General features: G+C 44.3%; 1 protein-coding gene across 8 annotated transcripts in view; it reads left to right on the top strand.

Moving 5' to 3' along the window:
• Nucleotides 1-273: 273 nt before the first annotated feature.
• TMEM229B (transmembrane protein 229B) overlaps nt 274-26,180 on the top strand; it is a 38,276-nt gene continuing 12,369 nt past the window's right edge. The window contains exon 1 of one of the 8 annotated variants that reach the window (XR_004426474.1): nt 274-393. The gene's annotated coding sequence lies outside the window, so the exon portion shown is untranslated. Of the gene's footprint in view, nt 394-935; nt 958-15,483; nt 15,973-23,555; nt 23,799-26,180 lie in introns of those variants that run through there. The other 7 variants (XM_033147222.1, XR_004426477.1, XR_004426473.1 and 4 more) reach the window with 7 other exon arrangements.

Here is a 26,180-nt window from a genome sequence, read left to right as displayed (position 1 = left end):
CCCCCTAACAAAAGCCTGCCCTCCCCCAACAAAAATCCTGGCTCCGCCCATGCCAAAGTCCTCCCTCGCCAGTAGCCATAGCCTTATCCCCCAGGACTCCTAGCTGCATGTGGGGATTTACCAGTTAATGCATGTACCCATACACCCTTGGGACACTATGAGAACAGAATATATGGGTGGCAGCTCCGGGGCATGTTGGCAAAGGGAGGATTCGTCGCTCTTCCCACACCGTCTCCAGTCACCACGCCGGATCTGGCACACTGCAAGCCTTGGCATGGTTGGCTCATAGGCTGGTCACTTACAGGCCCATCCTCTGGCCTCGGGACTCCCGGGGATTCTGGGCCTCTTGCCGGTTGCCGGACGGAAGGAACGCGCCGCCTGCAAATCTGCCGGGTAAATTATTCAAAACAAGCGGATGTAGCCGACAAAGGACCCGAAGGAGAAGAAGTAACCCTTCGCGGGCTGCGCCTCGCCAGGCCAATCCGGGCAGCGGCGGCGAACGAGTGGCAAGGAGCGGAGGGGGCGCTTTCGGGCGGTGGAAGAGAGCCGAACCCCGCCCGCGAAGGAGACCCGGCGGCGGAGGCAACCGGCCGCCTTCCCTCCCCGCGCCGCGCTCCTTCCTCTTGCGGGCGCGGCAGCGGAAGGGTTAAGCCAGGGGGCGGGGGCAGGATGGGAGCATGTGCAGTCGGGCCCCGCAGCCGCGCTATGGGTCCCTCTTCGCTGGCACACTGGATCTGCAGCTGCCGCGGCGGCGGCGGCGGCACAAGCAGCAGCAGCCGGCGCAGCCGGAGGAGGAGGAGGAAGAGCAGCCGGCGCCGCGACGATTCCATGGAGGCGAGCGCGGAGAGGCGTAGCTGAGCCCAGCCCAGCCGCGTCCCGGCCCGCCGCCAAGCACCTGCGCCGGGGCCTCCTCGACCACCTACCTCCCCGCTCTCCAGCAGCGCCGCTGCTGCCCGGGTAGGTGCAATTGCAGAGGCCTCTTCCTCCTCTTCCCGCAACTGGGGCGCTTGGAGGTGGAGGGTGGCCGAGGGAGGAGATCCCACCGCCCGCCCGCCCTCCCGCCTCGGGGTTTCCGAGGGAACTCCGTCTCCGGGGAGTCCCTTGCGGATGGAGGCAGCGCAGGCGGGCGGGTGGGACGCAGCAGGAGAGCGCGGCGGGCGGGCGGGAGGGAGGCACTGCTGGGCGGGCGCTGCTTGGTGCTGCAAGAGCCGCATCCTGGCGGGCTTTTCTCATGCGCCGGGTCCGGCTGCCGGAGCGCTCGGCCGGCCCCGTACACCTTCCTGCCTCGGCCGGGGATGCTGCCCACCCCGGGGAAGAATGCGCAGCAGCCCGAAAGCGGGGTGACCTGGGGGGCTAGTCGGGATTGGTTCCGGGGCTGCGCTGGGCGCGCTTTCGGCTCGCAGGGGATCCCGAGTCCCGAGCGCCTCTTCCGCAGTCCAGGAAGGGACGGGGTGGGGGAAGGGAGGTGTCTCCCTGCTTAGACCCATCTAGGCTGGGTTGAAAAGGAGCTCCTCTCCAGCCCGGGGCATTATTGCGCTTCCCTACCTTGGCATTGCATTTCTTGCTCTCCTCCTCTTCGCTCTCCGTCCTCCCCCAGCAGTCCGGTCCCCTTTGGTCGTGAGCGGCACTTAAGCACAGTGCTACAGTCTGTTGTTCATTACTCGGGCTCCCCCCCCCCACCCCCAATCGCGATTCTCCAGCGAACGACCGAGCTATATATTTTCTTCCCGACATGCTGTCCAGTTGTCAAAATGTGAGCTTTTCTGTAGTCCTCTTCTTGCCGTCTAACTACTCTTCTTTATCGTTTTTCATTTGCAAAACGCTGTAAGCCTTTCCTTATGCTCACCATCCCGACTCTGTGAAGTGAGCGGCTGTACCATTAGCCCCATTTTACAGATATGAAAACTGAGGCTGAAAGAGGAAATGGAGCCCTTGTCAAGGCCAGCCAGTGAGAGATAGCGGTGGATTTGAGACCAAATAATCTCCCAGATCCAAGCCTCACCTGGCTCTCAGTGAGGTTTATTCCCTGCTAGCCTCAGTATATTCCTACCATCTCCTCTGCCTACTTTTTGCTTCTGATGACTAGGCTGGCTTGGTTGCCTTTGGAAACCTTCGCCACAGTCCACTTGTTCGCCTCTGAAGTGCCACACCAAGTCACATGTTTGTTTCCCCCTGTTACAGACTGAATGTAGTGATTTCTCTGGAGTTTGTCATAGTTCTTTACTTTCTGGCTGTAGTTAAGGGCATCTACTGTATCCGTGGTAGACCTATCTTCTAGGTGCCACTACCTGGGTATTTACGGTAGGTAACAGACCTCTCTAGGTAGTAGAGTGCTTCCTACTCAGCCAGAGACTGTCTGCATAGGGCTGGAGAACAGGAATTAACTACCGTTGGTGTGTGATATTTGAAACATTAGGTCTTGCTCATAAAACACATGTACATCACTTGATTTCTTTGCACTGGATCACTGTACAGCTGATGACTTGGACTCTACCCCATGAAAGATGGTAACCTCATACAGTGGTGCCTCGGGTTACAGACGCTTCAGGTTACAGACTCCACTAACCCAGAAATAGTACCTCGGGTTAAAAACTTTGCTTCAGGATGAGAACAGAAATTGTGCAGTGGTGGTACGGCGGCAGCAGGAGGCCCCATTAGCTAAAGTGGTACCTCAGGTTAATAACAGTTTCAGGTTAAGAACAGACCTCCAGAACGAATTAAGTTCTTAACCCGAGGTACCACTGTACATTTCTTAAAATGCCACAAGACTCACTGAGGGTTTTGATGCAACAGACTAAGGGCACAATCCTAAAGTTAGATCCGGGATCTAGTTGAGCCAAATTAGGATCTCAGCTGGGAACTACGTGGCTGAGCTAAGCTGGGTGGATCTTTAAGATGCAATTATCCCTTAAAAGGGGACATTCCTAGGCAGAGGGGCGGGGGCAGACAGGACCTACGCTGGATCCTAAGCTTATTCAGCTCAGTCACATTACTTGATGTGTGTTAAGCCAACAAGAATGGTGCTGGAACTCAAACTCTATTTCAAAGGGCTTGTTCCCCCTTCTTCTAGGCTTAGGCTGGCTCAGCCAGCAACAGCCCTGTTGCTGAATGGAGTTTGGATCTGGATCTTAATTTAAGTTGGCATAATTTATGCTGGTTTACCATATTTAGGACTGCTCCCTTACATGCTTACTCTAGTGGAAATTGTATTTTGAGATGATAAAAAGGGATAGGAACCTGCCTGTGGTGATTTCTATATTTGTGATGAAACACAGTGGAAGTCATCAAAGGGGTGAGCTTGCTTGTATTGAGCTCAGCTACTTGGAATAGTAATATCGCATACAGTATGTTGTTCTCCCATCCGACCCAAGTTTATGACACTTTTTCACATGAAACTGGTTCAGTTGATTTGACTAATTCAAATCAATTCAGGATAAACAAAAGGATGTATTCAGAAGTTGAATAGGATAGATGGAGGAAAGGTTTACATTGTTTGCTTGCTCCTCAATTATCTCTAAAGAGGAAAAAGTACATCATCTCTCTTGTATCCATAGCTAAATATGTACTAGTTGTCGACAAATGGGTATAGCATTCTGTGCTGCTCTGAAACCAACTATATTGTGTTGCCAGGAATAGCCAGTGTTTTAAAAATAGTACCTATAATCTCTAGCATTCTGAGGACAAAAAGAGAACCTTGGGAAAACTCAGGTATGGCTGACTGCCGGACTGTCATTTGAATGGAGGTGAATTTGCTAACATGAACAGCTGTTCGTGTTATTGAATTCTTGTGAACAATCAACTTGACAGATGTCAGATAGCAGTAGATTTTCTCAGTACGGAAAAATTATACAGTAGTTAGATTGATGTGTACTCAATAATAAAAAATTTGAACCAGGATGGCATAAGTTACGGTAGATTTGACCTACAGAAATATAATCAACAAAGCAAATTAACTGTGTGAGTATATGTATGTATATGTGAGATATATATCACACACACACACACACACACATATTGCATAATTTATTTTGCTTCTATTAGTCATGAAAAGTTGTAGGAACTATGCAAGGCACTTAAGCATAAACCTCCTGACCTCAGGAAATTCATTTTAGACCTCTGTTGCATCTGAGATTTTATTAGGCCTTCCCCACACATCTTTAAGCCTATTTTTTATCCCCATAAGGTCTAGAAACTTGCTTTTAGAAATGATGACTTGTCTGTGCAAACATAATGTCACTGGGGGGGGGGGGGGATAGGATTGGCCATGAACTGAGATATCCATGCATAGCACTTCAGGGCATTTCTGATAATTAGGAAGACCTAATCTCATTAATCTGTTTATTAGCAGCTAGTTTGACCATCTCCAAGGATTGGGAAAAATATAAAATCTCTATATATTTTTCAATGGTACAGAGAACGTGGAGGTCAGGTTTCACGGGCAAACATAAGCGGCAATTTCGTGTACTGTATGGTGTGAACACTGGCTCCCATTCATATCACGTGCTAACAGGAATCCAGCTGAGCAGCTTTGCGATGAGTCTTCTACCATATTGTGCAAGGATCCGCTTTCTCCATAATGCTCAAGTTCTTCATCTAATGACTAAACTTTTATGTATGACTCTACATCCTTTTTTGAGGGGGGAAGTGTTACTGCTTTGGTATGGTGGTGGTTTGGTCCGTTTGAACATCAACAGTTTTTTCTTTGAATTTGTAGGTCTTAAAATATTAATGCAGTTTTTTTTTAATAAAGCAAAGCTGATTTGAGGGGGTGCTAAATTTTGTGCCCATTACCAAATTGTATGATTCTAGCCCACCCATGTTTATCTTCTCTGTTATTTTAAATAGAACCTGGAGAGAGTTAGGGAAGCGGCTTGTCGGGGCTTCCTATACCTCCCTGCTGGTAGGAAAAGAAGCTTGTGGGGGAAACAGAGGTCCCTCAGGCCTCTGCTCCTCCCTTTCCTTCTCCAGAAAGCCAGTCCCTCTCCACCCTTTTCCCGTGCTGTAGACTGTTTAAGCTCAAGAGCTCCAAGAGCCCTTTATTAGGTCTTGGTGGTAGCAGTGCTCACCCATTTCTGAGCTGAGCTGTCTGAGTGGCAGCTGCCCTGGTGCCTGTAGGGGGAAGGTTGAGGCACTTTGTTAGAAGCCAGTCTGCCCAAAGTGATCCCCTGCGGATCTTCACACATACAGTACTACTGTATAATAAACAATTTGTTTCTAGATGAAAGGTTCTGCAAATTTTGTTGGAGAACCTACTGGAGACTGTGTGCTGGTTAGATCTTGAGAAGTTTCATTTCCTCCTCACTCTCCATCTAAAAAGAGGAACCCCTTTTGAAGTGATAAAGCTGCTGTATTTTTTCCCATATTTGGACTCTAATGTCAACAAGTATTTATGGACCACAGGAGTAGCTAACATTGATAGTGTTGCTGTTTATGGTCACTGTGCTTCCACAATACAAGCATTATTCAAAACATATTCCTTGTGGCAATAAAGTTGAGAAAAATGGGGGGGGGAATGGTATAATTGACAACCCATACATAGAACTGAGTCTACAGTGACTGAGCCAAGTATATGATGCTAAGCTGCGGCATGATCCAGCCAAAGCTAAGCATTCTTAAGTCCCATTGATTTCAGTGCCTGTTCTTAGCTTAATTTTGACTGCAGCACGCTTTAAACCAGCTTCTATGACCAGGTTTAAAATGTTGAATTATAACTCGGTGGATGCATTCTGGGTAGGGGTTAAAGCCTGAGCATAAGGCTTTTTTTTCTCTTTTCTTTACTAATAATAGTATTTACTCGGAAGAAACTTGGTTTCAGTGCAATTTGCTTTCCTAGTAAGCATGCATAGGATTAGCTCTTCAGGTGTAAGAAGTTTTCCAGGTCCCAGCTTTCAGAACTTGAGATTCACGTTCTGGACATGGGTGGTGTTGGTTATTTTGAACGGCGTATCAAGAGATTTATTTTTATTTTTATTTTTATTGTAGATTGACAAGCAATGGCAGCAAGGAGCTGCAAAGACAGTACCAAAAACCAAGCTATCCTGAAAACTGTATTAAATGGCAGTATATAAATACTCATAACCAATCAATCATTGGTTATATAAATAAAATGCAAAGATTCAACGAGCAAAGATCTGTGTTCTTCCCTGATGCCAGCTATTTTGTGCGGGGTGGGGCATCAGGAGTGAGCAGCTTTTGTTCCTGTTTATTATTATTGGGGGGGGGGGGGTCACCCTTCCTTTTGAAACATAAGCAAAAATCTCCACTTAGTGAAAGGAAACAGCTTTCAGGAATGCAGTATTTATGTGATAATCCGCCACTGAACTGGTAACCTACAAAGGGAACTGTTTTTATTAATGGACATTTCTATGGTACTCAGCATTGGTAGTGTGTGTGTGTGTTTAGGTTATTAACTTGCAATTTTCCATTTCACAGTTGCTATACAAAAGAGTCTAATTTCTATCTTCATACCAACTTTCCCATTATTAACTGTTCCTAAGTGCTGCTTGTAGAAATGAATAAAAAGCATAGATGATGAATTAAAATACTGTGTAGGTGAGAGTGAATTCTTACACCACTTGCAGGGACAGTATACTACAAGACTGTGCAGTAGTTTCAGGAAATTCATTTCAAGCGTACTGTTGTGACATCTCACTGAGTCAGTGTAAATGTATCAGCCATGATGTCTTTAACCATGGTTTAGAAATCGAGAGATTGTACACTTCTTTGCCTTCTGTTTTCTCCATCCTCCATCTCCTGCTGGCCTTAATCACAATTAAATATGACATCGTCAATGACATTTACCACGGTTGAGACTAACTAACCAGGCTCCCTTTTAACCAGGGATTTGAATAGTGATTAGTCGATGATCATCCAGTGAACTACATGGTTAAGCACAGATTGGGACCTTGATCTCCCTGACCCATTGTATTGCACCACAACCTGCTCATCACTTCTGTATACTATGGCATACTCCTCTGGTTTTGATCCAGCAAGGGTTTTGAACCGATAAATTGGCAGTCTGCTAAATATCCCTTCCCCCAAAATGACATCAATTAGGGCAGATTAATTATAATACTAAGATTCTAGGCTAAATCTCAGAATAAAACTTTGACCTATTTTATTAACAAATAACAATAGTCACATCAGCTGTGTTTAGCAGCGGAGCATGGAAAGCAAATTTCCTATATCTCATCTAAAGAAGTATTTGTGGGGAAAGTAGATTGTTTCCCCAGAGATTTTGAATAGCCTCTGGCTAGCTCTTTCCAACAGCAGATGGAGTCATAAACTTGTGTCCAGAAAGTACTGCTTCAGGTTGCAGGTGACACGCAAACATATGATGCAATACACTCTGGTTATTCATTCACCCATTCATTTCTATTTTTATTTTTAAATTGCATATCACACCCTGTTTGAAATCAGTACAACAAAACAGAAAACTAATGAAACCTTAACTACAGAAGGATTATTTATTTATTTATTTATTTATTCATACGTACATACATAGGAGAATTTTAATTACCGTATTTTTCCGTCTATAAGATGCCCCCATGTATAAGATGGCCCCCAATTTTTGGGGACTCCCAATTTTAGGGAAAAAAATCATGTATTTTACTATCCGGATGTATAAGACACCCCCAAATTTTTTACATTATTTTTTAGGGGGGGGGAACCTAGTCTTATACACAGAAAAATACGGTAATTAATTGTTCTCCCCTTTCCTCCAAAGAGGTCAAAGTGGTGTGCATGGTTTTCTTCCTCCCTATTTTCCCCCTCACAACAACCCTGTGAGGTAAGCTAAGCTGAGAGACTGTGACTGGCTCAAGGTTACCCAGTGAGCTTCATTGCTGGACAAGGATTTGAACTCTGGCCTCCCAGGTCATAGTCCAGCACTCTAACCTCTGCACCACACTGGGTCTCACAGTGGCCACCTGTTTGGACACTCCTTAAGAGCAGAAGAGGGAGATGCTTGTGCCTTGTCCCCAGGTGTCACAGAGACACAGCCATGCACCTCCACCTGCACATAAGCGCCTGCTGCCCTTGGAGATCATGAGGGGGCTGGCGCATTCGCACACAGCGTTTTAAATCATCATCCTATAAAGGCGCAGAGAAGTAGAAAACATAACGCAACCGTCACAAAATAGAATGAGGCTCAGGTTAAATGTTCGAAAGTCTAACCTGGGAAAGTAAAGTAACTCTTCACCGAGAATCTTATCTACAGTACAGTGGTACCTTGGGTTACAGACACTTCAGATTACAGACTCCACTAACCTAGAAATAGTACCTCATGTTAAGAAGTTTGCTTCAGGATGAGAACAGAAATCACGTGGCGGCAGCAGAAGGTCCCATTAGCTAAAGTGGTACCTCAGGTTAAGAACAGTTTCAAGTTAAGAACGGACCTCCAGAACAAATTAAGTTCTTAACCCGAGGTACCACTGTACATGAGTAGGTGCAGGTGAGTTTCCCAGAGAAGAGCATTTGATATAATCAAGAGGGCCCTGTCTCTGGTGATCACGTGCCTAAGCCCAGAAGGAAGCAGGCATTCAGAGAAAGGGCCCTGAAGACCTTAATGCACAAGCAGAAACTTGTGGGGAAAGAGGATCCTTCAGGTACCCAGAAAGCAAGCTATATAGGGCTTTAAATATAACACCAGCATTTCAAATTTTACCTGGGAATAGATTGACCACCAGCAGGGTGAGGCAGCCACCTCAGGCACTTGATCGTGGAGTCACGAAAGGGCAGGTTTTTTATTTATTTGATCTTTCTGCTGCCAGGGAGGGGGAGAAGAAGTGTTGGTGAGGTCTTCTGCCTCATGTAGCATTAACATGGTTGGCCTGAGGCAGTGTGTGGTGGGTTGGGGGCACCATTTACTGTTTCACATCATACAGCAAAATGCCCTGGGCTAGCACTGGCTAGCAGTGAAATAGTTTCAGAACTGGGCAGATATGTTCTAGGAGTGCTCCCAGTAGCAATCTTGCACCCGTGTTCTGGACTAATAGAAGCTTCTGTCAAGTCCCCAAAGTCAAACCATGTAATGCATTGCAGTAATCTAATCCAAAGATTGCACCATATTTCACATATAGAAGTACTTGATACAATGACTTCACATTGAAGCCGCACTGAATTTTGTATTTGGTTCATAAAGCAGGGATGACCTTGCCTTGCCTTGCTGAAAAGTATCACCAAGAAACACTATATACCCATTAATGGTAAAATGTGTTTGTTGGGTTTTTAAAAAATAGCCTTGGTGGCAAGTGCTCCACACTGAGAGATGTACCGGTATTTCTCTTAGTGGTGTCTAATATGGCCTTACCTTTTAATTCAGCTTCTCATGCAAAATTCAGACATCTGTTGCTTTTCCTGCCACTAGCAGTTTCCTTTCTGATAGCACTGCAGCCAAAATATGCCACTGAACATCCGAGTTTCCATAAGTCATTAAGATACAGGATCCCATAAAGTTCTTGGGTCCTTGTAGAAGGCTGCAGTAGTCATAGTTCAAAAGTTTTTGTTTCAAACCTAACTACAGTGGTACCTCGGGTTACATACGCTTCAGGTTACATACGCTTCAGGTTACAAACTCCACTAACCAAGAAATAACGCTTCAGGTTAAGAACTTTGCTTCAGGATAAGAACAGAAATTGTGCTCTGGCGGCGCAATGGCAGAAGGAGGCCCCATTAGCTAAAGTGGTGCTTCAGGTTAAGAACAATTTCAGGTTAAAAACGGACCTCCAGAACGAATTAAGTACTTAACCCGAGGTACCACTGTACTTGGGAGGGTATCATAATGAGGAAAGAATAAACCCAAAATATCACAATTATTACCGTTATAGTATAATTCCCTGCTCCATCCTTTAAAAGAGCACTTATTTCCCTTTGTTGGAAGGGAAATATTTGGAAATTAAATAGCTATGTGTTAACTCTGGCAGCAGCTGGGAAAGAAAGCCGAGATCTAGTGATATTCTGGCTCATTAGTAAACGTTACTGTTGTATGTGTTAATTAGGGATAATGATGCCACACTGAGCTTTGTTCAGTGCTTACTCCTTTGCCAATGACAAGATTACCAGTCTGTGTCAAAAAGCAGAGACCAGCCTCAAGGGCATCTGAAGTGGATGATGCATAATATTTTTCACATTGAGTACATGCTTGTAACAGTTTTAGAATAAAGTTGCTTGTGCAAGAACTCAAATAGATTTATGTTAGTAGGGAAGCAAGAAAGGAACTATGTCATCCTGTGTTCTGACCCCTGCTGTTGAATTAATTAATCTAGTGCTGTCGTTTGGGGCAGCCTCTCCTAATAAATCCTCTCCCTACGCAATCTTGTCTTCAAGCTCTATATAAAAGATGGATTAGTGCATAAAGAGGATCTCATCCGCTAAGCGCCTTCGCTATCATGTGCTGTCTTCCCTGTGTCGCGTAAGGTTGAGAACTGATGCTCATTAGTTTAGACTTAAGTGATGGGTCTTGAACTAGAATTTAACTCTCACTGCGGCTTGTCCTGTTTCAGGCTAGCACCTTTGACAGGAACCGCATGTCTTCTGTAAATTCCTCCAGAACAGGCATCCCCAAACTCGGCTCCCCATATGTTTTGGGACTACAATTCCCATCATCCCTGACCACTGGTCCTGTTAGCTAGGGATGGTGTGAGTTGTAGTCCCAAAATATCTGGAGGGCCAAGTTTGGGTGTGCCTGTTCTAACCAATAAATATTTGTTATTGAGCACTACAAACAGCCAGGAAGGGAACTTCACATAATAAACACATGACCACAACTGAGCAGTGATTGTTTTTCTAAATATATAATTAAAACTTTATGCAAATTTTTCAAGTCACTTTGCTGGTAAAATAAAAATAACCAAGGCTGAAATATTATACATTTACCTAGGAGTAGGCCCCATTGAACTCAACAGGGCTAAAAAAAAATTATTAGACATGTATAGGATTGTGCTGTAAGGCTACAATTACATACCTGGGAGAAAACATTATTGAACACAGAGGGACTTCCCTCTGAGTAAACATTCCTAATAGGATAGCACCGTAAGTTACTCATTCCTGAAAAAATAGTAGAAGAGTGGAAAAACTAGGAGTATTGCTGAAGCGTTTAATAAACCACTGTCCTCCACAGAGTATGTAACAGTTGGAAAATGTTAATCTACTAGGTTGCTAAGCAACTGTGTCCTGACCTCAATCTCTATTGGATCAAGGGGAGTTTACTGATGAATTATATTTTTACTCTAATTTAAACCTTGATAGAGCTGGTGTAGGTGGGGTTTTAACAAAATGGTCCTTTTCCTGGTTCATTGGAGTCTTAAGGTGTACCATTTATCATTTGGTATGCTTGCAAAAGCATGCTAATGATAAATTTCAATAATGAGAATTAAAGCTTTAACAGAATATTGTGTTGCACAAAATTCAGTTTTTGTAGGATCTTGTGTCAGTGTTAGTAACCCAAAATTAACCTCAGATGTGTTATGGCTAGGCTAAAGGTCAAACGGATAAACAGCCAAAATGTGAAATGATGTCACAGGAATGAGAGCTGTCAGAATCTCTCAAGTATCACTTTTGAGATATATCCCACATTGCAGGGTTTTTTTTTTAAATCAAGTAATAAAACATACCCATACAAGGAATACAGAATTTAGTAGTTGTACAGAAAAGAAAAGAAAAATAGAAAAAAATGATTGTAGTATTAGACGTTCCAAGAAAGGGAGTCAAATGAAAGTGTATCTCCATAAGGTTCCAAAAACTGATGGAAGGTGAAAACCATGTTCAATTGTCTTAACAAAGTCCATAAAAGGATACCATGTCATATAGGTGGTGTGAGTCTTATCCACCCCATATCAATATCATTTTTGTGAAATGGTTAATTTGCCCTTAAGCACAGTGTCCCATACTTGCAAAATTCATGCTTCAGAAAGATTTTCATTTAAAAGTTTTCCCATTTTTTGCAATCACTAATCTAGGTGCAGTTAATAAAATGGAAGATGATGTCTTTATTGGTTATGTTCTTAATATGAGGAGTAAAACAAGATAGTAGGGCTAATTTTGCATCTGTCCATACTTTTCAGTTTTAGCTGTATAAAATTGCTGTACTGTACCTTCCATCATTTGTTTTGCTAAAGTCCTTCAGTTTTTCAACAGTTTGTTCTTATGGCATTTTGCTTTAGAAACCCCGTGATTGTGGAATCAAACATTCTGGTTCTTTTCCAGACAGGCAGGCACATGCTTTCATTAGTCAAAGTGGCTGCCTACACTTTTCTTAGAGCTATATGAATGCAGTCAACAGCTCCATGCTTTGTTTTTATACACAGGAACGACTTCAAAAAGCCTGCATTTTTGCTAATTTACATGGTAATAGGGGCAGCAAACTTGAAACGTAAGCGAAGGGCCTGCAAAATAGAGGCATTCAGATTTGCTACAAAGCTGATTATTTCTACCATTTACCTTCTTGTTTCTCAGAAATCAAATTGGAGGCAAGGAGCAAAACGTTTTGGGTGCTGTGTTCTCACAGGGTTGTTGCAGCTTTCTACCTTGTAGGTTGGATTGTTTTAATACCCTTAATGCAGTAGTGTAGTGTGTGTGTGGGGGCAACAGGAGTGATCGCCCTAGCACAAAATTGTTAGTGGCGCAAAATTTCAACACGCGGTATTGCCTCAGTACAGCTGCATGCTTCCTTTGCTGGGCTCCGTTGAAAACAGCTTCTCCAGATAATGGAAAAAGTTTTCTTTTTTCTTTTCCTTTCTTTTCTTGGTGGTTGCAGTCTCCGCCATTAGGCAGTTGAATGCTGATGTGTACTCCGTCCAGTGAATATAAAGCTTCCATCAATTCAGAATCTCCTCCCCTGTGATGTCTCTTTTCCCAGAAGGGCTTATTTTTAATAGTTGCTTCCCAGAGGATTATGACTCTGTGGTTCTGGAGTTCTGCTGTAATACAGTTCTCCAAAGCACTAAGACACACCTTTTGTCCAATTAGCATCTCCCTTTAGCTAACTAATGCTTAAGGTACCTTCATACATCGCAGAATTGGCCTATCTTAGCTACTGTCTCATTAAAAGCAGAGTGGCATTGGGCTGCATTGTTGTCTGAATGCCCTTGGGCCTTGCAGACTGCCTGAGCAATGCAGTGTCTCTCTAGTAAGCAGTCATCCATTTGCCTATACTCTCTGTGTTGTAGCTGAGAATTAGCCCATCTCCCTGATAAGCACCAGCTCTCCTCAACTGCAGATTCTCTAAAGTCAGGATTCTGCAAGTAAGGAGGAGGAAGTTTCTCCCAAGGCAGTGGTGAGTAACCTTTGGTGCACCTGTACCACAGCCAAGACCCAAGTAGAAGGCTGTGTACACATTACCATTGACTCTGGCTCCAGTGCACTTCCACTGGTAGTGTTTGAAAGTGCATTCACATGAGGTTAGCCGCAATCCCTACGTATCCTTTAGTTTCTTGAGAAATTATGCTATCTGATGCCCTAAAACCAGCTTCCATATGATTTAAAAATGTAGGCCACAGTTAAGCTGAAGTGTGTATATTTGAGACAGTGTTGCACATGCACAGATGACAGCGCATGCACATATTACAGCTTCACTGAATAGGAGTTTGGCACAGGGAAACAAATCAGCTAACGTACATCAGGTGAAAACATCACCAACCCCTCTCTGGTGTGCACAGCAACATAAGAAAGTGACTTGAAATGCAGCCTGGGGCTATGGGGTTGATGCATTTTAAGCTGCTAATATGTACAATTAAGTCACATCTTACATGCATTTAATATACATTATTTCAACCATATGTGCTTGGCTGTAGACCCTTTCCAGATTCCATTCCAGCCTTTTTCTTCTGCCTGCATCTCTCTCTCTCTCTCTCTCTCTCTCTCTCTCTCTCTCTCTCTCTCTTTCTACCACTGCTCTGTTCCCCCTTTATTTCTCTTTGCCTCCCTCCCTCTTCTTCCCTTCCATCAGTTGCTCACATGAGGATGAGTGAGGGGAGGCAATGGAGCTACATGGAAGGCCTCCCTGCAGGCTCCCCCCCCCTTGCCAACCAAGGAGAATTAAAATTTGGCTATACACAATTTTCACATATATGCACAACCATTGGCACCAAATATCTGTGCATGATACAAGGTGATTGTACGTAGACACTGACACTCATCAGGTGAAAAAGGCTGCTTTATAGCACTGCGTATGCCACTCTCATGCCTTGGTGTGATTTTACCTCTATCCTGCTGAGCAACAGAGCAGGCAGCAGTATAGACATGAGTGGATAGGTCCTCCTTCTCTAGGCAAAGATTGCTTAGGTTGACTATCCAAGTCCTGAGGCATGATCCATTGGGAAGAATCTGTTCTTCCTTCCTTTCCAGAACTGCTTGGCTAGGTAAGGGTGATAAGCACTGTTCAGACCATGAGCCGGGTTTCTTCCAGAAAAACAACCCAATAAATGGATCCTTGGATTCTCAAGGGCCTTAGGTTTCCTGTATTTGGGGGATGCTGCTCCACACTGTGATTTTGTGAAGTTCTTCTTCCATATTTTCAAGTCCACATTAGTTAAAAAAAACCAAGGGAATAGCTGGTGTGAAGTGAACTTGAGTGGTGTGAATGCAGTGTTCTACCGAGGACTCCCAAATGCATTGCCTGCCCTTCGCAAAGGTGCTTGCATTGATCTCTCTTCGCAGCTGAGCGAGGTTTGTTTTTGTTGTTGTTTAGTCGTTTAGTCGTGTCCGACTCTTCGTGACCCCATGGACCAGAGCATGCCAGGCACTCCTGTCTTCCACTGCCTCCCGCAGTTTGGTCAGACTCATGTTGGTAGCTTCGAGAACACTGTCCAACCATCTCTTCCTCTGTCGTCCCCTTCTCCTTGTGCCCTCCATCTTTCCCAACATCAGGGTCTTTTCCAGGGAGTCTTCTCTTCTCATGAGGTGGCCAAAGTATTGGAGCTTCAGCTTCAGGATCTGTCCTTCCAGTGAGCACTCAGGACTGATTTCCTTCAGAATGGATAGGTTTGATCTTCTTGTAGTCCATGGGACTCTCAAGAGTCTCCTCCAGCACCATAATTCAAAAGCATCAATTCTTCAGCGATCAGTCTTCTTTATGGTTCAGCTCTCACTTCCATACATTACTACTGGGAAAACCATAGCTTTAACTATACGGACCTTTGTCGGCAAGGTGATGTCTTTGCTTTTTAAGATGCTGTCTAGGTTTGTCATTGCTTTTCTCCCAAGAAGCAGGCGTCTTCTAATTTCGTGACTGCTGTCACCATCTGCAGTGATCATGGAACCCAAGAAAGTGAAATCTCTCACTGCCTCCATTTCTTCCCCTTCTATTTGCCAGGAGGTGATGAGACCAGTGGCCAGGATCTTAGTTTTTTTGATGTTGAGCTTCAGACCATATTTTGCGCTCTCCTCTTTCAGAGCCAAATGGGGGCAGATGCTCCTAGGAATGCTGCTACCATTCTGAGATAACAAAATTTAGCCAGGTGTGCCGGGTGGTTCAGTGGTGATTGCAGCTGAGAAAGGAACATTGGGCTGACTCCCTGATGCCTGATCCTGTTGCTCCGAGTACAGCAAGTGCCCCATATCGTTTGCCCTCGAGGACTATCAAAGGAAACCTAGATGTCTTCCATTACTGTTGAAAACAAGAGTGGAGTCCCATGCCGGGCCTCGAAGAAGAATGTAGATCTATTGGCAGCGGATCTGAACAAGGGAATAAATAATTCATGCCCCCAAATGCCTCCTGTGCGTTCTCATCCATTTAGGCTGCTTGGGAGCTCTAGCTGCTGAGATGCAGACACAGATCGACTTCCAAAGGATAAAAACCCTTATAGAACGCTGCTTGCTGTTGCTTCTGTCAGCCTCCAGTTCAAAGGATTGCAGCAGCTGCTGTGATGTTGGCTTAAGAGGGCGAAGGCCGGACCCCCGATTTCTCCCCCATCAAAACTGTGGTAGTCCAAGAAGTTCTGTAGCAAGGGCAGCCTGCTAGAATCCCTTCTCTAGGTAAGTAAGGCAAAAAAAGGTGGCTTGGCTAATTTTACCAGGAACCGTGTGGCAGGCAGGAGAGAGGGCAGTGGCTCAGCCCAGAGTTGGAAATGGCCTTGTTTATGTGCCAAGGGGCTTTTCTTAGGACCGGGGGGCGGGGGGGAGGGCACAGGAGAAAGAAAAGCAGGTATGTCTCTGCCAAAAAGCTTGCTAAAAACAGACAAGGCTTTGATTCTCTTTCAGCCACCATCTTAAGAAGTAAAGCTGATTTAATAGCTGTTCAGTGAAGTAAATTCATTGTGTGGAGTCACTTACTAGCTGGGCAGTTGTCCATATCAGAGTTGGCAGCTAAGGGCTTGGGAGGAGGAATTTCTCTCCCTGCCTCGGTAGAGGTCTCTTTAGGTCACGGAAGAGGTGCACTGGCAGGGCAGCAGCGGGGAGAGGGGTTAGTCCAGGTCGGCAGGAAACGCAACTTCATTCTCCCAAGCTGTCTATCCAGTGCCTGTGAAACAGGGCTTGTGGGCTGCCAAACTTCCTCTTTGTTTGCTCAAGTCCCTGCTGTTGCCACCATTTACCTTCCCTGTTTTCACTGAGGAGAAGCTCTTTCCATTGGATTCAATAACTTCTTTTACATTTTGCTGCTCAGGTTGCCATTGACCCAACAGGCTGTATACCCTGTGAAGGAGAGTGTATGACCTAGCTATTTAAAGCAGGTGTTTAAACCCCAGTGTGAGTCAGGTTTCTTAACAATGGGCTATTGCCACTCCATCTCAAGGTTGTTCCAGTCAGACTGTCTCCTCTCCAGATCCCGGTGATATCCAGCTAAGTCATACTCGGAATAGACGCGTTAAAACCAATGTGCTTAAGTTACTTAAGTTCATTGATTTCAGTGGGTCTGCTCTGAGTATGACTGATGTTGGATGTCATCCAGGGCGCTCTCTCGGTCTGGGTGTGTGTGTGTGAGTGAGTGAGTGAGTGAGTGGTTAGAAATATAAATGTGTCACACTTCAGTTGCAATGTATGAAGTTAGGCACATGGATGTCGTCTGTTGCAAAAACTGCAAACTGTAGGTGATATTTATCTGGTCCTGACTATTATGTTACAACAGAAACAGGGAGCACAGCACAAGACATTTGCCTCTTGGAACAGTATACAGCACAAAGGGATAAAATACAGTAAATGCAATAAAATAATACATTGCAGCAGCATTTAAAAGCCCAGCATTGCAATAGTGAAGATTACCAGAGCATGGGCTACTATGGCTGAGCTGTATTCATACCTGCTTTTTTTCTGCATAGCCCTGCCCCTGGATCTATGTCATGGTTACACTAGGCAGCCTTTCTCAACCTTGGGCCCGTAGATTTGTTGGACTACAACTCCTGTCATCCCTAGCTAGCAGGATGAGTGGTCAGGAATGATGGGAGTTGTAGTCCAGCAACATCTACGGACCCAAGGTTGAGAAAGACTGCACTAGAAAATGTGACGGAATACAGGTTCAACCGAGTCCACACAAGTTTTGCCCCCCCCCCCACAGAGCACCATTTGTGCAAGAACTAATCCCCATGACTTCTGAACTTAGGGAACTGCTTTGTTCTAATTATGGCTAGCTAAAACAAACCAAGATTTCATTCAGTGGTTTGATCCTGAGTTTGTTTAAATTACCCATAGTGGACTGGGGGAAACACTTTTGATGAGTTATGGTTCCAAAGTGGAAGCTTTCAGAATTATCCTTCGGTGTGTGTAGAGGAGGAGAAGCGGGATCAGGCGTGCCCAAGCCTCATGCAGGCTTGTTCCCACAATGCTAAACCATGGTTGTAGCTGAACCATAGTTCTGTATTACATGTGATCAGTCAGAATGTTGGAAAGTAGGGTGGAATGTTGCCATTAGCCCCCTTAATTTATTACACAAGTGAATAGAACCCATGTGATAACCACTCCATAACATCTGCACATTGAAAACATATGTCTAAAAGAGAGCTGCCTTGCATGAGCAGGTATTCGCAGAAAGGACTCCTCTTCAGGTACTGGAGACCAGGGCTAGCTTGGCCATGCAACCCCAAGGATGAGGCAGGCATTGTGGACCCACTCCCAGGCATTGCATAATTCCCCTTTGTATGAATAACACCGGAAGGGGACTTACACATAGTTGAGTAAAAAGAACATTGGCATGCCCAGTTTCATTCCCTATTATTTATGAATAACAGAAAGATTTTGATATAAGCTGACTGATACAACAGGGTTCTTTTTGGTAGTGACCTTTGCGAAATGCCACAGTATAGAAGCTTGTGGATGTGTCCAAAGAGACTCCTTAAATGGAGGGTTACAATGATCCCCTCTTGTACAGCTCTAAGCTGTGGCCTTGATATGTACAACTGCTAGACTCTGGTGTAGAGAGCTCAAAGTATGCAAAAGAAAATAAGCCTTACAGTGAAATGTTCCCTGTTGCTTTGGGTTAGTCTGCTGTGCAGATACAAGGATGGCAAAGAACTCACAGCAAGGTTTCACAGCTTACTTTTAAGATTGTTCAACGGAGCAGGATTTGAAGAAATGCCCGGGTGGTTTCCATAGTAATGTTGCTGTGGAGCACTTCTTACACTTCAGAGGTAGCAAATGTGCGACCCTCTGTGTGGCAAAATAGTCAGATCTATTAAAATGGAGGAGCCATCTGGAAATCCAGAGATGGACACAGGTGTGCTTATGCTTGCTTTTGTCTTTGTTGATTAGCATCTGAGCAAAGAGCACTGAGAGAAATGGAGTTGGAAGGGGTTCATTCTTCCAGACAGTCATTTCATGTTTAGTGCTCTTTAACTGAAAATCCACATAGATTTTTAGGGTAATGCTTGAGCTACACTAGCAGCAGATGGTGCTCTCTGTCTCTCTTTTTGTACACATATATCTCAGCAACACACACAGATGCCTCTTACACTTGCTTCTGCCCTTCATGGCCATCGTGACATAAAGAGATCACACTGGTCTACTTGCTCACAGTGCTATCATATCACTATATCATATCACAGTGCTATATCATATCACAGTGCTATCATATGTATATACCTGTATGCAAGTTGCCTGCCTCTTCAAATGTAGTGTGTGAGCCTCAAACAGGTTTATTATTATACTTGCAGCATGGAAATGTTATATTCTTGCTAGAAAAGAAACACCCTGTTCCTGCTAGAGTTGCTTTTAATCTTACAAGTTTTTATTTTTGGAGTTTTGAGCAGGATGGATCGATCTCAACTGAGGCAAGTTGTCACCAATAAAAAGACAGTTTTAAATCAATTTCTCCGTTGTATAAGTCATTCTAATTTGTTGCTACAACAATGAAAACATTGGTTAGCAGCTAAGAGCTTTTAAAACAGTGCTGGAGCATAATCTAAAGCCTCTGGAAAGGAAGTCTCTGTGCCTTTGGCACCACATTTTTGTTTACTTAGAAATAAGGGAGAGGCAATTGTGCAATTAATAGATTTATTTTTTTGACCCTTAGTGCAAGATCACTACTTTGTCAGCTTAAATCTCTAGAATGTTCCAGAAAAGGGGGCTAATAATTGCTGAGGAGAACAAAGATATGGAGTAGCCAGTCACATCCATATTATACATTTAAAGCACAGAACTTCCTCCAAAGAATCATGGGAACTCTAGTTAGTTAAGGGTTAAAGGTAAAAGTAAAGGTACCCCTGACCATTAGGTCCAGTCGTGTCCGACTCTGGGGTTGCAGCGCTCACCTCGTGTTACTGGCTGAGGGAGCCGGCATACAGCTTCCGGGTCATGTGGCCAGCATGACTAAGCCGCTTCTGGCAAACCAGAGCAGCGCACGGAAATGCCGTTTTACCTTCCCGCTGGAGCGGTACCTATTTATCTACTTGCACTTTGACGTGCTTTCGAACTGCTAGGTTGGCAGGAGCTGGTACCGAGCAACGGGAGCTCACGCCGTCGCGGGGATTCGAACCACCGACCTTCTGATCAGCAGGCCCGAGGCTCTGTGGTTTAACCCACAGCGCCACCCACGTCCCAGTTAAGGGTTATGGAACTGTAATTCTGAGAAGGGTGTGCTACATTTCCCAGGATTATTTGACAGTACTGGGCTACCTTATGAGGATGTTATATTGTAAGAAAGTATATGCAACACTGAGAGCACAGTATAAATGCTGCATATATTTCATTCGTTTGTATCCCATCTTTCCACTATAGAAGTCTTCAAAAAATGCCATTTGAGTTCCGCCCTTTAAATACTTTCAAGGAAGGCAAAGAATTTCAATAAATCTTTTTTGTTTAAATAAGTTACACACATGCATTGATCAAATAATCCACTTTCTTGGTGCCTTACCATTTGGACTGGGTCACAGTCCATTAAACCAACACATTCTGGCACAACTGCAAGCATTCAGACTGGCTTAAGCCTCACACATCATACAGAAACATAGAGCCTAGCTGTGAACTGTCTCATTACAAATAGAACCAGTTGCAAACCAATCATGTCAGTAACCAGAGCGTTTGTTTAATGCAGCCTTCCCCAGCTTGGTGTCCTCCAGCTCCTATCAATTCCTGCCAGCTCTGCTGCGCTTCCTGGGGCTGTTTGGCGACTGTATCCCAAAGCAGCTGGAGCATGCCTAGCTGGGGAATGCTGCTTTAATCCACAACTGTGACTGGAATGTGAATCTTTGGCTTCCCCTTAGAATCTTGAGGTTCCTTGCATTTCACAACCAAGCAAAGTGTGGATGGATGATGTGTATTTGTTGCATGTGATCCCACTCAGGGCTTATGAAAATGCAGCATATGCATCCAGCCTCATGAGGCTGCAGCCCTACACAGTTAGGCACATTGAACTCAGTAGAAATTGCTTCCGAGTAGAAATGTAGAATTGCACTGTAAGTCGCTCTACTTCAAGAGCAAGCTTAGACCTTATGGCTGTCAAGGGCAATAGCAAGGGATTTCTCTGAGGATGGGGAAGACTTCAATGCTCTCCTTAGCAGCATCCTGTTTCAAATGACTACTTGCAGAAGGGAACTAAAGTAGGAAAAAGGAGTGTATATATGAAAACAGGCTAAATTTGCATAATATGTACACAAAATGAATACTTCATGCATAATGTTTGCATAATGTATACACAATGGAAACTATTTTTCCTTCCTTGAGCACGGCATGTTCCCTTTGCCTGTGAGCTGATGGGTGGCTGGGAGTGCATGTTGCTCCAGCAATGGAAGAATCGGGAGCCCACTTGATTGTTCCTTTAAAGCATCCTTACCTGCCCCATGCCTGATATCAAGAATGTCATCAGGTGTGCGCCGGGAGGACATGGTTCCCCCAAAATGGCCTAAAGGGCCAAACAAAGAGGCCTGATGGACCAGGTTTAGCCCAGAGGCTGAGGCTCCCAACCCTTGGTCTAGTAGAGGCTACAATGTTCAGCTTCTCTTGGTGCAGGATTTGAGTTGTCATAGCAGAATGAATCTTCCAGGACAGAGTTTATACAGTCTTGGATAATATGTCATTATTTTATCTCCATGATTTCCCCTCTACACAATTGCTCTGATCTGTCATTATGGTATAGCAGGTGGTCTACTGCTGGCAGTACTGTTTAGTATAAACTGTTGCTTGTTCTGATGTTGAATAGCATTTATATCTGAAGAAGCAATTTTGGTTTTACTGGATAAATAATAAAATGACACTTGTATAATTTGTGTTGTGTTGCTTAATCCTTCATTGTGAAATTGTTGTTCGACTTTTATCCAGGAGGAAATCTGTTTTGTGTACCTTCTGTGCCAGACCTCTGCAGGTATTTGCCTACACACTTATAATGGGACATTTATATCATCTGGAATTGGCGTTTCCAAACTGAAGGCCTTTCTCACCTGTGTCTTTTGTGCATGCAACACTAGCTCTGCTTCTGGATATTTGTTGTGCCATTGCCCTCTGGGGTAGACAGTCTTCTTGATTATTTATTTGTGCTTATTTATAACTGATAAAATGGCCATAATGAGTTCTGTTTGTAAAAAAGGATATTGAATAATTTCTATGAAACTAATTATATAGTTAACAAGAGACAACTATGCTGCAGTAATATCCTCCTTTCTAGAAAAGGAAGCAGACATGCGAGAGGGGAGCTCTCCTTGTTTTGTTTATAAAACTTTCCAGAGAAGGTAGCAGCACAGACAATAACAGGGAGCCAGCCCTACCATTAGGCAGAGTGAGCCAGCTGCCTTGGATAACTGAATCTGGATATCATGAGAGGGCAGCAAATTGTTATTTAAAAACAACCAGGAGTCTTATGTCATCACAAAGACCAACAAATGTGTTATGGCATAAACCTTTGTAGACTCAAGCCTTCTTTGACAAATACATGAAGTGAAATATTAGCTGGCAGGTATATAAAGGAGACAGTTGTAAGGTAGGATTATGTGACAATGAGTTGCAAAAATCACAACCAGCAATAATGGAAGCTTAAATTTGTGTTAAATAGGCACATAATGGATTGATGAGGCACTTGTGAGATTTTTCGGTGTCATCCTCCAAAATAACTTGACTAACTTTGGGTACAATTTACTTGTTTGTGATGAGGAGGACTATTTGCTGATTTACCGGGGGGGGGGGTGTTGGGGTTGGACAAGGCTGAATGCAGTCTTTGGACCAAAGAAAGGCTAAAAAAAATGCCACACCTGGTTTTTTTTTAACACTGATATAGTGATGGGGATGTATCAGTGGCATTGACATTGGTCAAGGGGCACCTCTGGGCATTGTGTGTATTTTTCTGTCATTATGGCAGGTTGCTCCTTCCAACAAGACAACCTTTTTCTTCTCCCTGCAACTTCATAGGCCGACGTCCATTTTGAATGTCCTTGTGAAGTTGTGGACATACGATCACCTGTCATAGTCCTGCACTGCCAGCCACAGCAGAGCTCAGTGGAGGGAGAAGCCAGCCAACCACCGAGTGTCAGGGGGGTACTTGCCTGGAGGCAGAGTCTGCATGCAAGGTTCAGTCCAGTCCTAAGGTCAGGTGTACCTCAGTGCACATAGTCAGACAATTCAGGAGTCAAGAAAGCTGAGGGTCCATGGTCACAAGAAGCAAGATCTAGCCAGGAATGAGAAATGCTGTTTCCAGCAACTGACTGAGGCTAGAAAGCCTGCTTAAGAAAGCTGGAGCCAGCTGGTTCTCATCAGGAGGAAGAAGGCTGATCAACAGCAGGTGGCGTCACCGTGGTGTAGTGGTTAAGAGCAGTAGACTTGTAATCTGGGGAACTGGGTTCGCGTCCCCGCTCCTCCACATGCAGCAGCTGGGTGACCTTGGGCCAGTCACACTTCTTTGAAGTTTTTCAGCCCCACTCACCTCACAGAGTGTTTGTTGTGGGAGAGGAAGGGAAAGGAGAATGTTAGCCGCTTTGAGACTCCTTCGGGTAGTGATAAAATGGGATATCAAATCCAAACTACTCCTCCTCCTCCTCCTCCTCCTCTTCTTCTTCTTCTTCACCTTCTGTTCCTTCAGGCTGCTGCTCAGCAGGTGAAGCTGACTACTGGCCCATGACATCACCCTCTATCTCCCTCTAATGGAGTTTATGTAGCAGGTGTTTCATATCTTTCATTTTTTTGGCGATTCAGCGGTCTGTACAGTGACTTCCAAAAAGATCATGACTACAGCTGCCAGAGGGCTTTGCAAACAGGAAGTGGGCTTCACACAACTTCCTTTTGAGACCGAAGTACCGGGTTTCTGTAAGCTGCTGAGTGTAGTGATCACTCGGCAGGAGAGAGCTCACTTTGTCTCCTCTCCAAGGGTGAGCAGACTGTGAATAGGATTTTATTTCAACCATACTGTACTGTAAGACAGAGAGCCGCTCCAGGAAATGAGCTGTTGCAAGGTAATATAATTCTCTTTGCTCTCCATATGGTTTACATTTGAAACTTTGCCCCAAGCAAAGATCACCTGGCATCAGGACGACTGGATTATTCATGTTCACTTTTGCCTGCTTTGTGTCCCACTGTGATAAAGCAACTCAAATTCTAAGGACTGGATTTGTGGTAAAGGGAATTTGATGCTGATTATTTTGTTAATTCTAATGATTGTTGTGCTCTGTTTCTATTCAGCAAAATGACAGAATCAGCGGTGGTGGCAAAAGCCTCCGTGCTCCCTCATGTTTCAGAGCAATAACTGTGGAGTGAGCACATCTCCAGAAATATAAAATTCAGCATACAGAAGGAGTTAGGAACCTGTTGCCTTCCATATATTGGATTGTAATTTACCACCATCATTTTATTTGTGTGCTGCCTTTCTGTAGTTAAAACCATGCTCAAGGTAGCATACAACGTGAAAAACACATCAAAAAGTGCATAACAAAATTGAACAGCATTCTTGGAAATAGACTATGACGCCTGAAATCCTACAACATCTGGAGGGCCACAGGTTCCTCACCCCCAATATATAGAATAGAGCTACATGTACCAACAGTCTGTGACTAATGATAGTAAAAGGCAGTTTATCTGGAACAATAATTGTGTGTGTTTATTTTCATATTTTATATGAGGGTTTTTGTTATATCAGTCCAACGTTTTCCTCCTAGTTTACATAGGGAGGTTCACTATGCCAAAATTTAAGAAGAGGGAAAATGCTACCTAGAAGAGAGAGGTATATTTTATCATAACAAGGTGTTTCTACTCTCAAGAAAAGGAATTGACATGCAGGCTAGACTACAGTACAGCCTCTTCCAGAGTGACAAATAAACAGTGATTGCTACTTGGCATCAGCATGAAAATGTTTACCCCTGAGCTCTTGAGTCGTATGCTGATTTTTGAAATCAGTTGCCCTTAAAAATCTTAATGCGTCTTAACTTATACAGTATCTGAATCTTGGGGCCAAACAAGATGAGATACCACTCCCGCAGTTAGCAATTGCATGCATGGCTTTTTAAAAGTAAATTGCAGGTGTGAATTTACCAATCTGGAGTGAAATATTGGCATGGGTGATAAGTAGACTTTGTCCCTTTGTCTCCCCATGGGGTCCTGTCCTGGATCACCCCCGCTATTTGTATGGGGGGGGTGGGGTGGAATCCCCCATTCACTCCAAAGTCCAGTCTTGTGGTCTGTCCAGCCACAACACTAGAATGAAAGGTGCATTGTGAGCTTTTTTATTGACATAGCTTAAAGGCACAAATCAATTGCCCCTACATTTGTCCATCAAAGTCGATATGGTAATGGGAAATTCAGTGGCCTGTTTTGACTCGTGCGTCAGCAAGAAAATTGCCAGTTAAGATTAAGCTGCAAAATGTTACATGCGATAGGAATAAAAAAGAGAGAAAAGAGCAGCTCCATTGACTTGTGTTCAACGGCTGAAAAGTGTCGTGTTGACTCATAAATGGCACATATTGGAGCTGGATTAATTAGTGACAACCAGTGGGAGATTTTCAGTTTTGGATGGGTCGCCATAGCCGCTGCCCCTTTTAATTCTGGAACAAGCCAAAACCTGCCCACTTCTTTTAAGACTCGCTTTTCCTTAAAGACATGTCAACATTTCTGCTCGCTTTGGAAATGCACTGAGATGGAAATCTAAAACCAGGGTTGACTGAGGACCTTGATGAAATTATTGATGGCCCTTTGGGACAGCTGGTCCAAAGATCTGTCATCAAGTGCAGTGCAGGCAGGACGGTGAATCCCGTGACTTCAGCCTTTGCCGGCCGTGTATATGACTGTGCCTGCCTTGAGCAGAAAGTGCAGGTGGGGACTTCTTGCTATGAAGTAGCAGCAAAGTCCATAATTTCATTACACCCCCATCCAAGAGACAGGACATTTGAGTGCTGAATCCCAAAACATAGGTACGGGGCCTCAAGTTGTCTTCTCCTGCTAAAACATTAAGTATGGATGCTAATTGTGATAGCTGGTTTATACAGATCTAGCTGACCCGGCCACGCTTTGCTGTGGCTGATTTGGTGAAACGTAAAAGGAAGATACAGTATAAAAGAGAAAGTGTAAAAAACAACAAACTTTATTTGCATAGCCTACAGGCCATTGCATAAAGAGAAAGTGTATGCTTCCCCACACCTTTTCTCGGTGAAGTTCAGTCTGCCTGCTCTCCCCCCCCCCCCTTTTTTTAGGCTTCCTCCACACAACTTATTATTACTGGTATTCGAGTTTCTGAGGTGTTTTTCCCCGCTTGTCTCCATGGCCCGGCTTTACGGTCTTGTGGACCCGCCCCCCCCAATCTCAGCACTACGACGCCTGACCTTCTGCGTCCCACGTGTTCTCTTTGG

Source organism: Lacerta agilis, chromosome 1, assembly GCF_009819535.1.
Source record: "Lacerta agilis isolate rLacAgi1 chromosome 1, rLacAgi1.pri, whole genome shotgun sequence".
Taxonomy (NCBI): Eukaryota; Metazoa; Chordata; class Lepidosauria; order Squamata; family Lacertidae; genus Lacerta; species Lacerta agilis.
The sequence above is the reverse complement of the archived record's forward strand: the minus strand, read 5'-3'. Positions and strand labels throughout refer to the sequence as shown.